Source organism: Hibiscus syriacus, unplaced genomic scaffold, assembly GCF_006381635.1.
Source record: "Hibiscus syriacus cultivar Baekdansim isolate YM2019G1 unplaced genomic scaffold, ASM638163v2 tig00110065_pilon, whole genome shotgun sequence".
NCBI classification, from domain to species: domain Eukaryota; kingdom Viridiplantae; phylum Streptophyta; class Magnoliopsida; order Malvales; family Malvaceae; genus Hibiscus; species Hibiscus syriacus.
The window spans coordinates 2,989,006-3,005,967 of record NW_024062585.1 but is presented as its reverse complement, the minus strand read 5'-3'; the positions used below and the strand labels follow the sequence as shown (position 1 = coordinate 3,005,967).

The 16,962-nt window shown below is 36.9% G+C and overlaps 1 pseudogene; it reads right to left on the bottom strand.

Annotated features, from left to right (window-relative positions):
• Nucleotides 1-9,469: 9,469 nt before the first annotated feature.
• LOC120214532 lies at nucleotides 9,470-16,182 on the bottom strand (annotated as a pseudogene).
• Between the last annotated feature and the right edge of the window lie 780 nt (nucleotides 16,183-16,962).

Below are 16,962 nucleotides of genomic sequence, written 5' to 3'. Positions count from 1 at the left end.
TGCTCTTTTTACCCATAATTTTTAGATAAAATCTTTTAATACGGTGGATGAAAGTTCAGATGCATTGCAATGTAAATGTTGACTAGTAATGTTTACTCTCTTGTTCTTTCCACCTCGTTTTCACTTTCATCAGGAGCTAATGTAATATCAGAGTTAGAAAAAAGAGCAGTCATTTACAGAACACCTCATTCTCGTTTTATTCAGATCTCAACTACATGTTGCAGGGGGATCCGAGACAGATGATGATGAGCTGTCAGATTGTACCTTAATGGCGCTGAGATACCATGAGTTGGCAGATCAGCGCAAATGTGGGAATTGATTGTGATATGTTCCTCATTGGGGCCGTTTTGAGTGTGTTTTAGTCTTTTGGCCATAACTTTGGCTACAGGTGTCAGAATCGCGCATAAGACCCCAATCCGGAAAGCTCTTTTTGACGCGCACGCTGTCCACATTGAGATATTTTATTTTGATTGTCAATTAGGAATCATTTTAAATCCGAATTAGGAAGTCATTTTAAATCCGATTTCGGCCCATTTTTTGTAGATTGCTTATTTTATTTTGAATTTCAATTTAGAGTGATTTTCGAGATTTTGCTATTTTTGGTAAAATTTCGATAAACAATATTTTTGGCTATAACAGTTCGGATTGTGGACTGATTTTGGACGATTTTGATTTGATAATATTTTATTAAACCCTAGAGACCTTTTTTTCTCTGGTTTTTGGGCGAATTTTCTCTTGTCAATCATTTGCTGGAACTAGCCTGCAGGATAATCGTTATTCTGTCTGGCGTCACTACACTAGCTCATTTTCGTTTTATTCATTGAATCCCAAGAATCTCCAGATCCTATATCTGCCTGGGGTTTCATCATTCTCGACACTTCCATCGTAATTTGGGAAATCGGTTTAGAATTAGGGGACACCGCTTATTATTATATTTTTCGCTTATTTGAATCTAACTTTCTATATTTTTAGAAGTATTATTTGTTTGCAGCTCAGTTTTCTCGCACTTCCGAACGAAATTTCCAGGCTCGATTTCTTCCGCCTTGCAGTTTGATCGGACCACCTTCCTGGTAGAGCATCGATCGCCTTCGTCAACGGTTTGATTTCTGAACAAAAAATCTGAGTTTTCTCTTTTTCTTCTAATTTCATAAGATTTTGCATGTTAATTTCTTGATAGGTAAATGTTTGATTTTGTGTTATAGCACGGTTTTTATCTGATTGTTATTTGAACAAAGATTGTTAATTTCGCATCCACGAATTTTGATATATCCCTTTTAGCTCTGTCGTTGTTTTGCATATCCCTTGCATATTTTTGTCCTTAATCTTTCTTAATCTTGTTGTTGTTGGATCTTCTTTCTTTGACTTAGCTTCTTGCTGCTTTTTCTCTTGTTTTTCTATTGATCTTTCTTTACTAGCTTATATATTTTTCTCTTGTCTTCTTTGGATTCTCTTTTCATAGTTCCCCATAGCTTCGTTATAGATGATTACTTGAGGTCATGTCCTTCTTTTAGATCCCACAGGGCGTATAGGGGGAGGGCTCGACATAGTGGTATCAAGGAGACTAGACTTAGAGTTTGTTCGTTGAATGTAGGCACATTAAATGCTAGGCTACTGGAGCTGACCGACTTACTTAGTAATAGGAAAATAGATTTTGCATGTATTCAGGAGACTAGGTGGAAAGATGCTCGTGCCAGAGAGTGTAATGGGTACAAGTTGTGGTATTCAGGCGTAGATAACGCTAGAAATGGGGTGGGTATCTTGGTATCCTCTAGGCTCAAGGAAAATGTAGTTGAAGTTTGTAGATATCGGGATAGGATCATGATGATTAAGGTTATTATAGAAGCAGAAGTGGTGAATGTCCTTTCAGTGTACGCCTCACACGTTGGCCTAGGGGAGGGGGAAAATGTTGCTTCTGGGATCAATTAGATGATGTACTTAGGAGCATTCCAGAGGACCAAAGAGTTTTCATAGGGGGAGACTTCAATGGCCATATAGGTTGTGCAACCGACGGGTATGACGGTGTTTATGGGGATTTCAGTTTTGGTAGTAGGAACGAGGAGGGGGGATACGTTGCTTGAATTTGCTACTGCACACGATATGGTGGTCACTAACTCCTTCTTTAATAAGAGAGATGTGAACTTGATTACGTTCCATAGCGGGGGATATTGTACCCAAATCGACTACATCCTGGTTTGAAATCGGGATCGATGGGCTTGCATTGACTGTAAGGTGTTCCCTAAAGAGGCATGTGCAACACAACACAAATTGTTAGTTTTGGTGTTCCGCGTTCACCAAGGGCGGAGCACTCATAAGAGGGCTAAAATTGGTAAACCTAGGATCCTTTGGAAGAACTTACATGGAGCGACAGTTGATGACTTTAGGAGTAAGGTTTTGTATAAAACAGGTTTTGGAACTACAAATTCAAATAATACATATATGTTATGGGAAAATATGGCAAATTCCATCAGAGAGGTGGGCAAAAACATCCTTGGGTTGTCGACAGGGAAGGTCAATGAACATAAAGAATCGTGGTGGTGGAATAACGAAGTCCAAACTAAGGTAAAGACAAAGCAAACTTGCTTCAAGGAGTTTCTACAATGCAATGTCGACGAAGAAAGATCGAGAGCTAAACAAAGATACAAGGAGGCAAAGTGGGAAGTCAAGAAAACAGTGGCTAAAGCAAAGGATAAGGCATGTGAGGAAATGTTCAAGAGATTAGACACCAAGGAATGACAAAACGGTATCTTTAGGCTTGCAAAATCCAGGGAGAATAGGAAAAAGGATCTAAGTAGCATTAGGTTTATTAAGGACAACAATGGTACTCTTTTAGTGAAAGAATATAATATTAAGAGGGTTTGGGGTAGTTACTTCTTTGGCTTATTTAATGACGGTGCCTCTCCTTATAGAGATAGTATCGTTGATGGGTCAGCCGACCATCATACTACGGCCAATGGCTACCCTACAAGTAGGATTGGGTTTGAGAAAGTCAAAATGGCTCTTAGAAAGATGGGGAGGGACAAAGCTGTCGGTCTAGATCAAATTCCTATCACTGTGTGGTTGGCACTAGGAGAAAAGGGAGTTATGTGGTTGACCAACATCTTTAATATTATTTTAGAGACTGCCAAGATGCCAGAGGAGTGGAGAGAGTCTACGGTGATACCAATCTATAAGAATAAAGGAGATCCACAACGTTGTGGCAACTACAGAGGTATTAAACTACTCAGTCATACCATGAAGCTATGAGAAAGGGTGATAGAGGCTAGGTTGAGACAGGTTACTGGGGTTTCAGAAAACCAATTTGGCTTTATGCCAGGCAGGTCTACTACGGAGGCGATTCATCTACTTTGACGGCTTATGGAGAAATATAGGGAAAAAATAGAGATCTTTACATGGCGTTCATTGACTTGGAGAAGGCGTATGATAGCGTTCCCCGCGATACGATCTGGAAGACCTTGGAAACGAGACGGATCCCAAATGCTTATATACGGGCGATTCGTGATATGTATTATAGATCTACTACATACGTAAGGACTACAGTTGGCGACACTGAGGCATTCCCGGTGGAAATCAGACTCCACCAAGGGTCGGCTCTTAGCCCTTACATTTTCGCCTTGATTATGGATGACATCTATTGTGTGACACTAGATGGTGTCCCATGGTGTATGCTTTTCGCTGATGACATTGTCCTAGTTGCTGAAACTAAAACTGAGCTGAATATTAGACTGGCTACCTGGAAGACTGCTTTGGAAGAAAAAGGTCTAAGGATCAATATTGAAAAGACAGAGTATTTATGTTCAAACTTCAGTGGGAACCAAAACGATGAAGATGTAGAAGTATGCATAGAAGGACACGTTCTCCCCTCAAAGGATTATTTCAAGTACCTAGGGTCTATGATACATAAAGATGTGGGTGTAGATGATGACGTTACACACCGTATTAAGGCGGGATGGCTAAAGTGGAGGGCTGCTACTGGGGTTTTGTGTGACAAGAAGGTGCCTTTAAAACTTAAGGGAAAATTTTATAGAATGGCAATAAGACCAGCGTTGTTGTATGGATCAGAATGTTGGGCAATCAAGAAGGATCACGTAAGGAGGATGGAGGCCGCAGAAATGAGAATGCTACGATGGGCATGTGGTAGGACTCTGTGGGACATGACACCAAACTCTGCTATTAGGATGTCCTTGGGGGTGGTGCCTGTATCCGAAAAAATGATGGAGGGAAGACTAAGGTGGTTTGGGCATGTCCTTAGGCGACAACCGTCGGATACGGTCAGGAGGGTAGAGTCGATTACAATCGACGGTGCCAGAATGAGAGGACGACCAAGGCGGAAGTGGGAAGACTGCTTGAGATCTTATTTGAAGGATTTAGCCCTTACCGAGGACATGACCTCTGAGGAAGTATGGAGACTTAAGACCAGGGTAGCCGGGTAGTGCGGGTCACATCCATTAGGTGTATCATATCTTTCTTCTTTTAATGCCTTTGTAGTAATTTCCATGACAACTACTTTTTTATACGTTTCTGCCATTGAAATCTATGAAGGCTTTTAACTAGGGTAGTGGAGTAGTGTTGCCTAAGTTTAAGTTTTAACCTATTTGACTTTATTCCTTATCGTAGCTTGATATAGTTGACATCTGTGTATCATTCTCTTTATGTGTCCTCTTTTTACATTTAGTCGGGTCTTACGTTTCTGTTTATATGCAAAGATTTTTACGCACAGATTTATTAGCAGAGACTGCTTCTCATTACAGACGCGCATATGAAGATTGTTCAACTATGTATTTATTTATTTATACATGCATTGCATTTTATCTTTATTTTTAATTTTTCTGACTGCCGGAGGTCTTCCACAAAGCTGCTCTCAACCTGGCGTTGGGGGAAGCCTACTACCCTACCTCCCCCTTACCCCATTGCATATGGGAATAGGGTTTTGTTGTTGTTGTTGTTGTTTTCTCATGCAAAGATATAAAATTCATGAATTTTCAGAGTCCCACTCTGAAATATCAGTAAAGGATGAATGACGCATAAACAACAATGAATTATTGTTGGGAAAGAAGGAAAGGATCTGAAAAGAGTAAAATGGTTCATAATTCATCATTTATGAAATAAATTTAAAACTTTGGTGTATTTTGGTGCATGTTATCTATGGCATATAGCATCCAAGTACAAAGCAAATGTCTACAAGTTGAAAACAAATGAACCTTTACTATCGACGCTTCTAATAGGTAAATGCCATCTAAATTCTAAAAATAAATAAGTATATGATATGTATATTATTTTTAAGGTAAAGTACACTAGATACCACTAAATTTTAGATGTTGTATCGTTTATACCACTGAATTTTCAATTGTCAATGTTAACATTTAATTTTAGTTTTTATTTCAATTATACCATATGACATTAAATAGTTAATAACACCATGATGTGGTTGTCACACCAAAACAACGTCATTTTAGTTCGATCATTTTGATGCCTAAAACGCCCAAATAAGTTTGTAACAACTCGGATTTTTAGTCAACAATCGAGCATTGACTCGTGTTTAACTGAATATATTTTTTATAGTATAAAGGATCATCGGATCAAATTAGAGTTCACTCGGATGAGGAAACAGCCTAATTAGAGATAAAAGGGATTTTTTTTAAGTTTAGGCTAAAATAAGGAGGATATAATTTTTTCATTGAAAAAAACATGAATGATCTTAGGAGATTTTTAGCTAATGTGGCGTGGGCTATTATGGCAAAGGGCAGAACCCTTTTTATCGTCCTCAAAACTTCTTCCTCTCTTCTCAATTTATTCTTCTTCTTTCTTCATTCAAACTATAAAAAGTTGGTGCAAAGGCTTCATTTTTTTTCTTCATCAGCACCTCATGTGAAAATACAAGTTAAGATTCATGGTCTTGGAACCATGAGATTCATGATCCTGGAACCATGAGCTTCATGGGAATCTTACTATCTTCTTAAATGGTGTTCTTGAACTCCCCATGAGATTTTGGGATAATTTGTTCTCTAAGAACTTCTTCTCATGTTTCATATTTGATTTCATGCAGTTTAGTTATTTACAATTGATATTCGTTCTTTTCATGTTGGAATCATCTTATTAGCTTTTAGTTGGTGAAAGAGAGCAAGGTCAATGAAAGATTGGTTTTCAGGTAAACTAGAGGGGTGTTTGGGTTTCTTGGAGGTTGAGGAAACACACCTTAACTCTTCTCTACTACTTGTACATCATTGCATTTGATTTGCTTGCTTATATGAAGTGGTGAAGCATGTGAGGCTTGGGTGCTTGTGGAAAATGATTGTAAATGTTTTGGACGTTAGATTAGTGTAAAATGATGTGTAATAATAATTCTCATAAACTTTAATGATCAATATAGACCTTTAAACAAGTGTTTAGGTGAGTTTGAGGCGATTCTCAAGTGAAAAAAATGTATTTTTGTATTGTTGTATCAATACCAAATGAACTGGTATCGATACTAGATGAACAGAGATAAAATCTGTCTATTTTACAAAGGTAGTATTGATACTACATAGCGTAGCATAGATTATACTCCTTTGAAAAATATAAAAGGGTGAATTTGGACAATTTAAAGATTAATATGATATTGACACTTAAAGAAGTATCAATACTCTTTAAGTAGTATTGGTACATCTATGGTATTAATATTAAGGGTGATTTTGGGGCTATTTTTGGTACCGATACTCAAGAAGAGTATCGATACTTATAAGTTGATATAAATACCCATGTAAAGGTATTAATATCATAGTGATGATTGATTAATGGACTTGGAGATGTCGAATAAACTTGAGAACAAGGAGTTTAATATAGGTTAAGATCAAGTATTTAGCTTTAGAGTATGGTAAGTTACTAAATTGCCCTTTTGAACCTAAGTAAAAGAAATAATTTGTGTTGGTAAGAGTTTGACATTGAATAATAATTTGAGACTTGAGTGAGGAGTTTAGAAACGTTGTGATTAATTAATAACATGAATAATAATGATACTTGAATAATAATGTGAATGACTAATAATAAGATGATTAATGATGTGTGATAAAACGTATAGTTCTAAAGTGAAATTTTGTTAATGAAGACTTAATAATAATAATATGATGATAATGTTATATGTATGATAATTATAAGAACTTTATGAGGTAAGATTTCATAAGACTTATATCATTGTTTGATATTTGGAAAATGAAAAGGACACCCGAATTATTTATGTATGATGATCTTCTATTGTGTTTGATGGATGCATGTGTGATGGGTTATCCGGATATCTTAAGAGTTGTGTCGAGACATGAAAATATGTTAGTTGGATGCCGCTCTTAACACTCTTGTGATCTAGACTCATCCATTACTCTAAAAGAGTAGGCTAGTCAGGTGTACGTTTCTGTCTTTCTGCTGAAGAAGTGACCCAGATCTCACTTGAGGTACTAGACATGTGGGACTACTATGACACATAATTCCTTTGTAAATTGGTGATTGTGCAACGGTTTGCATCTGATTTTCCTTCAAATTAAATATTTTTGGCTGCTGCAATGGTTGGTTCTAACACGGATTTGATTGTACGAAGGGTTGATTTTGTTCAAGGGTCTGACAAGAGAAGCCATCTCATGGATCTTCTGCATGCGCAGATAGAAAATGGAGCTCATGGAAAAGTAAGTGAGACTATCATGAATGGACTTGCTTATTGAAGTTCCTTTATCCTTTGATTTAGAGTTAATCACTGGATATATTTGTTTATATATAATTACCATTCATAGGTCCATGAAAATTAAAAGTTGTTAATCGGTGTGTTTCTTACCTTCTGCAAACTTTGACGTTATGTCTTGAGGAAACTGAAAAAGGAATCGACTCATTGGAGCAGTGGTTGTGCATTAATGGATTCCCAGCAACAACCATCCACAGTGATGGAACTCAACAGTAATTTGTTTAAGAAAAGTACAACTGCTAAAGTGAAGTGAAATCATATCCATTTGAAAAATTAAAGTATCATGGGGGATGGCTAGCTTTCTTGTGTCTGATCAAGTCCCGGTGTAAGAAATTATTGCACTACTTTAGGACATGTTCTTTAGTTGTGATCTGGCCGAGATGCGTTGCAATATGCTATATGGCTAAAAAATTGGCTGTCTATTGTTCTTATATGTAATGGGGTAAAGGGGAGTTAAAATAGTAGGTTGTCCTAAACATCAGATTGAGAACAACTTTCATAGAAGACCTCCGAATTATAAAATATCTTCCATAAGACTCGATCTCACAACCTCAAAATTAAGAACATTGTAATCTACCAATTGAACCGAAAAGAAACATATCTTTAAATAAATCTTGTTTTGCAGGAAAGGGTACCAGCATTGACATCTTTTAACTCCAATTTTAGTAGCGGGCGACTGATGTGACTGCTGGTGGTCTCGAAATTGATGACTATGTCCATTCGATTAGAAGGACAGGGTGGGGCTGGTAAAACAGGACTGGCAACAGCTTTCTTTAATGAAGGCAATTTGTCATTGGTTAGGCCACTTGCTGAGCTGCAAGAAGCAAGTCAAAAGGTTCCTGCAATTGCTCACCCGATATCCAATTTGTCATTGGAGAGCATTTTCTGGGCGAGATTTCAGGAGACGGGGTTCATTGGGTAGGAATCTTGTTCACTTGGGTGATCACAAATTTACAAAGGAAAGGATTCCATTTACAAAAGAATTAAGACAATATCATCGTCTCTTCTATCTGTCTGTCTAAATTCTTTCGATGCAGTATTCATTGTATATATGCTTCTATGAGCCATGGACTAGGCCCTTCCAATGTGCCAAAGTATTTAAGCAGGCACATAGAACGGATAATGATATTGCCATTGTGAATGTTGGAATCCGTGTAATTGGGCAGGAGAAAGGTGAAAAGGTTAAAAAACAAAAATTATATACATGTTCTGGTGTGAGTCAATTTTTCGTGACAGGGATAATCACGCTTAACGGCACAATCACCATTTTGTTTTAATAATGTTAGTGACCGTTTCATTACTTTTTAAATTTCAGTGGGGGAAAGAAAAATTTATTCATACTTCAATGACCATTTAATTTATTTACCCTAAAATAAATAAATTATCAAAGATCCCAAACGTGGCTGCTTCAGCTCCAGAACTCCGGTTAATTGAAATTTTAACATTCTCCTAGTTGCATACACAAATTAACAGAGAGAATATAAAAAAAGAGCATATTCGACACCGACAACCGAGCACTTACACCAGAGTGAATCACAGAGCTTCATCGTCGGAAATTATAGTCATGGACTAACCAAACTGAGAATCGGAACCATTAAAACAATGCATATGAACTGGGTGAAGATTGGCATTCCCCCCCCCCCCCCCGGTATGCACTAAAGGAAATGTGTGATCATTGTAATAACTTACCTCTTTTAATAGAGCCATTCTGAAATTGTACAACCTTTCATCATGTATTTATCTTCTATTTCACTTTTTAGTCTGTAAATAAAAAAAAAAGTCTCATTCTCAATTCCCCTTAACCTTTCATTAAAATTTCCATTACCTTCCACGAGTCGGCCGACGCCATTGGTTCCAGCTCTGAAAAGGGCAATGCTTCTGTTTGACTATGTAAACTTACACCTCCACTCTTCTATAGAAAAGAACATAGGCAGAAGATGTCTTAATTCTGTCTTCACTAACCGGGAAAACTTTGTCATCGTCGAACTCATACCACCTACCATGCCCAAGCTGCATACGTAGAAAGATATATAAGGATGCCAAGTCCACAGCAACATGCAGAAGAGTATGTAATCAGCAATTTAAAGTTTGAAGCCCCTATAAATCTTTTAACCTTTCATTTCTACTTTTACAGCCTTTGAACCATTATTGTAAGAAGGATCCAAGAGAGAAGATAAAGGTGCTACATAAGTAACTTTTTGATATAACATAATGCCGAATTTCAAAAATGAATAGAGATGCCAAAGAAGCCTTAAAACAATTTACTGAGAAAAAAAAAGACATACAAGTATAAAACAATTTCAAGAAAAGTCGAGGCAATATCTACTTGTAGCCCAATTTTCTTGGAAAACTGAACTTCAAACCAACCATACACACACCTTAGTTATCGAATAAAAAGAACAATCCCCTAAAAGTGTATACCCATGTTCAAAATGACATTCAACAGGCAAGTCACATATATAAATAACATGCCATTAAATAAACATGAGAACCTATTTTATTTGTCGATACTACAGTTACTAGAACATGCTTTTGAGATTCTAACATGCAAAAAGAACAAATAGAGAAATACTATCCATGGCAGTTAAATAGTAAGACTAAAAAGCAGTAAACTCTAACAAAATTTCATGAAACAAGATTGAAAAGATGTAACACTTACATCAACAAAAGCAGTATAATGACCGCCTCCCATGCTTCCATAGTGATTATTTATCGCATATAATTGGTAACGATTGGAGAATTGGCCATCAGTAAGGGAGATGTAATCGGAGAGATTGAGATCACGAATTGGAAAGTCCACGTAAGTTTCTAACTTGTTCTTGAAAAATCGGCTATACGAGAATCTCTTTAAATGAATAACCAAAATCTCAGGCAATCTCCAAAGATCCAACTTTTTGTTGGCTTGTTGAGGCTTCTTGCACCTAGGGCAGTACCTAGATACAATCACAATCCTCATAATTATTAGATTCGACAAGAGTATGGTTACTTCATCAAGAATATATACTATGAACTGAAGTATATATTAGGGGGGAAGACAGACTAACCACATGTCATCCGGTCCTAAAGGTTCTTCCTGCAAGAAACCTTCCAGACATTTATACAAGGAAATGGATTCTTGAGGCCATCTTGTAAACAGCTGGGGCTTGAAAACCTCGGGAAATGAACTGAGAAGGCATGTGTCATACTTCTCAATCATCTTATCTGGCCAGTGAACACTCACATCCAGCTGCTTGGTAGACCTTGATACTGGTACAGGCTCATTCATCTTTATCTTTACTGGATCCATTTTATCAACCAAGTAGAATTTGAAGTCGGTGTTTAGATGAAAATCATTCTCTGCTACATTGTCTGAACCTGTATCACTATCCGAAACTAAAGGGCTAACAATATCCTCCATCTTAGAATTTTCACTAATAGTATTTCCTATCTCATCACCATCATAATCATTTAATGTATCCTCAACTGACATTAGAAATGGACTAAGTAACTTTAGAAACTGATTACGGATCTCAAATCCACTCGAAATATTTTGCATCCTTGATACAAGAGGAACACCAAATGGCTTCCAGTTTGATGCCATAATACCAAAACTATTCGACCTGGTATCACAAAAAAACTACATAAATAGATAAACAATTATCAGAATTTTCCAATTTGAACAAGTGACACAACAACAAAAAATAAATTGGGTATGGTCAAGAGTAGCTTGTTTGCCAAACAAACCAACTAATACAGTCTATGCCACAAGAATCTTGACAATACGGGCTAAGGAAACACTTACCTTTCCAGCTGCTGATGTGAGAACACAACTAAGGGGTAAGTCTCACTAACTTTTGGTATGTGATAGGCGACAAGTCTGTCATCATCTCTAATCAAGGCTAATGAATCAGCTGGGTCATCCAGTAAACGGAAAATTTGATTCTTGTATATCTGCATATATGTTCAAAAGCTAGTGTTCATAATGAAACAAAAGTACCTAACCATTAGATGCAATTCATATGCTATCCCTATTGCTCGGATTTTCTTTAAAGAAAAGCAGAGAGGGGTAAAAGTGAAACTCCCTAATGTGGTAGTCCAATCCATGTAAAAACGAGGATAAAAAGCTGATTTTTCTATGAGTCAGTAGTATAAAGTAAACGGTTAAGCACTCAAATTACATGGCCTAAACTTTCCTGAAGACAGAAGCAATATGCAAGACCCAAAGGATGATCTCAGAGAAACCTAGAATATTGATCTTTACAGTTATATGGCCAAAACTTTCCTTAAGACCGATGGAGAACCAATATGCACAACTCAGAGGAATGATCCCAGAGAAACCTAGAATACTGAGCTTTCCAGTCACATGCAAAGTAAAAAGATTTATTTCTTCACTGTGATTGTTAATGTAATAACATCTTTTAGTTGCAGTTCTTTGTGTAACTTAGAGCATTCAAAGTGCCTCATGACCCTCAAGATGCTTGAGGGAAAAAAAGACATGTCAGATGTTGAAGTCATTACTCAATATCATATAAAAAGAGAAGTCTAGCTGCATACCTCAGCCACAAGCAGGGTTTCATCACTTCTCAAAGAAAATGCAACATTTAATTTGTCGAGGAGATCCTTCAGCCTCCCACACTTGGGAACCGTAAAAGTAAATGGAGTTGGCAATGCAATCCCATCAGTGCTGAAAACAGTCACAGTCATTGTCCGCATAGTTGTTGAAGGTAATGACAGTGTCAGGTACATAAACGGATCAAATGTCACAGAGACCTTCTTGCAAGCTGGGCAGGCCAAAGTTGACCGGTATTGACCCTAGAATTATAAAGACACGATACAATTTGGTTCACTTAAACAAGCAAGTTCATGTCATTGTTAGTGTCAAGAAAAACAACAAGTGACAAATAAGTAAAACAAGATGAAGATTCATTGCTATGTCAAATATTAAAAAACTAATTAGAATTGAACGCTGAAACTTGAAGTATTTCTGGTGCTAATAAACAGCCATTTGAGGAAGCTTTAAAGTCTTAACTATAGAATACTCAAAAAATTTATAATATTTATCCATGAATAGCATAAACTCCAATAATTAAACAGTTATAATACAACATAAAGTTCAATGGACTCACTTGGCAGACGTCAACTATGATGGAATCATTGCGAGCCAAATGATTTTGCCATATTCATCTGCCACTTCTTCATCTGGACGGGCCTCAGCATCCTTAGCTTCTTTATACGGCTTGTGTTTTATATGATTCAAATCTTCATGAAGGCCATCCAGTAGAAAAGCAAGAAATTCCTACATCACAACCATAAGATATAACCCGCTGTTGGCAGAGGAAAAGGAACCACAAAATTGAAGAAATATAGCTAGAATTAGGATATACATCAATTTTGGGACAAGACCTTTTTCCTTCCATGTTTTCAGAGAAACAAGAAACACTTGGCCCTCACTACATGCTCTTCTTTTTTATTTATTAAATATGTGAGGGGAATGGAATGCTAACGTTTTAAAATTATCAAAAATGAATTAGTAAGAAAACTAAGTCGTTTCATAATTTAGACACTGTTGTTTCCCATGCCACAGGCAATGAGTAATTGACAGAATAGCAAACAAGGAAACTAAAGGAAACCACATTTCTTATAAGCAAAGTAACTTTACTAACTTGTGAATCATGCTGATTGTAACCACTAAACTCAGGAGCAAACTTAGAAAGTTTGAACTTGAACATTCTTGGAGCCACTGGTGTTGCACCTGGCACCCAGAGCCTCCGTAGCAGTTCTCCAAATGCTAAAGCAAGTTCACCCTAAGCATGCAAGAGATAAATATGAGATAAAAGGTAAATGAATATGAAGAAAGAAACTTCATGGATGAAAGAAAGAATAACATACATTCATTCCCAGGGGGTTTTCATGATTTATATCTTTCCGATAGTCTCCAAGGAAGTAGTCAACAAGCTGTGGTGTATGCGCCAAACACTGTATTGCACTGTTCATGAAACAAGTATTACCAAGGTTTTGTAGTCCTGTCAAACCCAATAGACCAATACCCCTATAACTGCTACCAGAGAGTGATGCATCGTCTGGTGTTGAATAAGAGCTAAGGCTGTTACTACTATTTATCTTGACTCGATTCTTGCCAGGGCTATTTTCTGTCTTGGACCATGCAGCAAATCTCTCATTGGACTCTTTTGTAGAAACAAAAAACCCATGAACATTCAATTCAAGAAGAACCTGCATACGAAGGGGGCAGAAAAAGAAGCTTATCAAGGGCTGCCGTGCATGGAAATACACACAGAAAGTGTCTCCACTTTACTAACACAAATGACCTTCCATGGGTATAAAGTATTTGTAAAAGACCACGAATCAGATGCTTTATATCATTTTGATTTTTTAACAATCATTTTTTAGAGAAAAAAATATTGATAAATGACAAAGAAGCAGATTAAACCAACTAAATGGAACAGTGGAAGGTCGATAAAAGTACAAATACAGTTGATCATCTAGTCACACCTCTTCCCCCGGTTTTCTAGGAGAAATGCTGGGCAAATTGATTCTTTCATTTGTAAGAAACTGGCTTGTCTGCCCTGAGAAGTCCCAAATCTGCAACTGCGCAACAAATGAATAGAAGGCATGAACTACCTTCACCAAACATGGAACCATTTTTAATAAAGTATTAATTAGTCATTGCAAAACCTACCAGCTCAGACTGGGAACTAAATATAATGCAAGCTCTTCTATAAAGATCAACCGTATTGTCCTGAAACAAACAACTGTCAAATACAGGAAGTAAAGAACTATATTCAAAAGGCAATGATAAGAGTCAAGACCTATAAAAAAAAAGCGACATCCAGTACCTGGCATACCCTGGCATATTTTACAAATAGCAATGACTATTCACCAAACAAAACCACATCAAACTGTCAGGAAATGGGTCCACAGATCATTATTTATGCAAAAAGGAACAATCTCAAGATGACCACTGCCGGCATGGCACAAAGAGACTAAAATCTGAAGAAACAATCTCTTCCTTTTAAAAGGAAATGGCAATAGGAATTATACACACACAACACCCCCCCCCCCCCCAGCCCAAAACACACAAAAAAAAACAACGATGAAACAACATCAAAGAGGAGAGAAACTGGATTTCATGCAGCGGTGATTCACAGACCAAAATCACACAGTTCAGTAACAAAACTCCAGAAAAATAAAAATATTAATAACAAGGGACTGGAAAAGGAAATGACCTTCAAACTTATCTTCACTAACAATGAATTTGTTTGTGGTGAAAAGAAAGCCTTATTTGCAAAGGAAACAACTCTTGTAATTGAACTTCAGAAACACGACTGTACGTAGCATCTTCTATCGAAGTTTTGGAGTCATTGTGCCTAAAAATTAAGAATAAATGAATAGTTAAAAAGAGCATAAAATCAACACCAAAGGTAACAAAGTTCTAAAAACGGTCAGCAGATACAAATTCTCCAAGATCGATAGAAAAGTAGAAATCAAGGCAAAAGTACTTGTAGGTGATACAAAGGCAGGCAGGCATATACCCAAAAAAAGTCAATGAAAAGTAGAAATCATCTAAACTAGGTCAACTACATAGTAATTTTGTTTATCTCGAAATCAAGAACACCTACAATGGAGGGTTAAACAATGGAAGAATAAGAATAAATGAAATATAGAACCCAAACAGCATTGCAAAACAAACTATCTTACCATTTAAGAGTCCGCAGCCACAATGCTTCATTAACCAAAGCATATTCACGGCCAGAGACACCTTCCACCTTGTCCCTACTCGTGGAACTCTCCTCCTTCCTCAATTCCAGTATAATTTCAGAATCATCAGAGCCATTGTTGGATGATACAGTGTACAAAATGCCTCCTATTTGGTCGGATACACTTCTTTGAGCCTCCCTCCACCACCTGAGATTAAAGTAAAGAAGCTTGTAATTGGAAAAGTACACTTAAACTACAGTGAATAGCACTATTTTTTTTAATGAAAGTAAGTGAAATGCTGAATCATGCAACTGACTTTAACCAGACAAAAACCTTGAATATGTTAAACCATTCAGTATTGTTTGTCTTATTTTCACAGCAACCAAACAGAAGATTACAAAAATTTAAAATTTCAAAAGTAGACGACCTGTACTGAACTAGGTAGAGTTTGTCGCGATTGGCTTCGTCGTCGTCCGGCTCGTCATACTCGTCCCAATCGAGGCGGGAAGAGAGAGGGCGCTTACGAGCGTAAGGAAGGTAGTCCAGGTCGAAGAGATGATCGTCTTCCTCCGAGGGGAAGAGGTCGTCCATCGACAACAAGACTACGGCGCGTGCGGCTTTCGACAACACGGCTTTAAAAAGCCTGAGAGAGGACGATGGAAGGTTTGCAAGCTTCAACGATAGCAACCGTGCCGTCGTTTTGGAGATTATGATTGGGAAATTGAGCGTCTCTTTGATCCCATTCATAAGAATAAATTTGAAATTTCCTCTTTTGTCTTAATTCAGTAAAAGGAATTAATGACGCCCCCAAATAAATAAGCAGCCGCATCTCAACAGTAATAAAATAATAATAAAATATTAAAAGTTCATAAATAAAATTAAAATTATACATTTGCAGGAATTGAAGAACTCTCGGCTGCATTTTTATTTTAGGTTGGGCCTTGTTTTTTTTTTTTGGTGCTAAAAAGTTCTTAACAGCATCCGGAGCGATAGAGGTGGACAGCACGCGCCGCTGATGAATCTGAGGATTGCGAGAGTGAGGATTATTATGTAGAGGCTTCTAGGTGGCTGTATAGTTGATGGCGCTGCTGGTTGACACGTAGCATATCCCATTTGTTTATATGACAAACTATAATGTCTTAAATACACATTTGCTCTTCAACTATACCCCTTTTATTGATTTATACCTTAAAATATTTTTTGAGATATTTTACCCCTCAACTATAAAATTTACAGATCAATTAAAACATGTTAAATCGCCTTTTAATATTTATTTTTTAGATTTAAATAAATAAAAAATGATTAATGAAATAAGCTACCGAAATTATCCTCTTTTAACTCCCACCACACCTCCACCTTCATTTTCCCATCTCCACTGTCAGAACCTCCTTTGATTTATGTACACAAATGTCAAAATTGAAGTAAATTTATACACAAGAAACGACTAAACTTAAAATCTCCTTGAAAAAATTAATTGAAAATAGTGACATTATTAAGAAGAAAAAAAAAGAATTGAAGTATCAAAATTCCCATATACAACTCTAAACCCCTCCCATTTCCAGCAA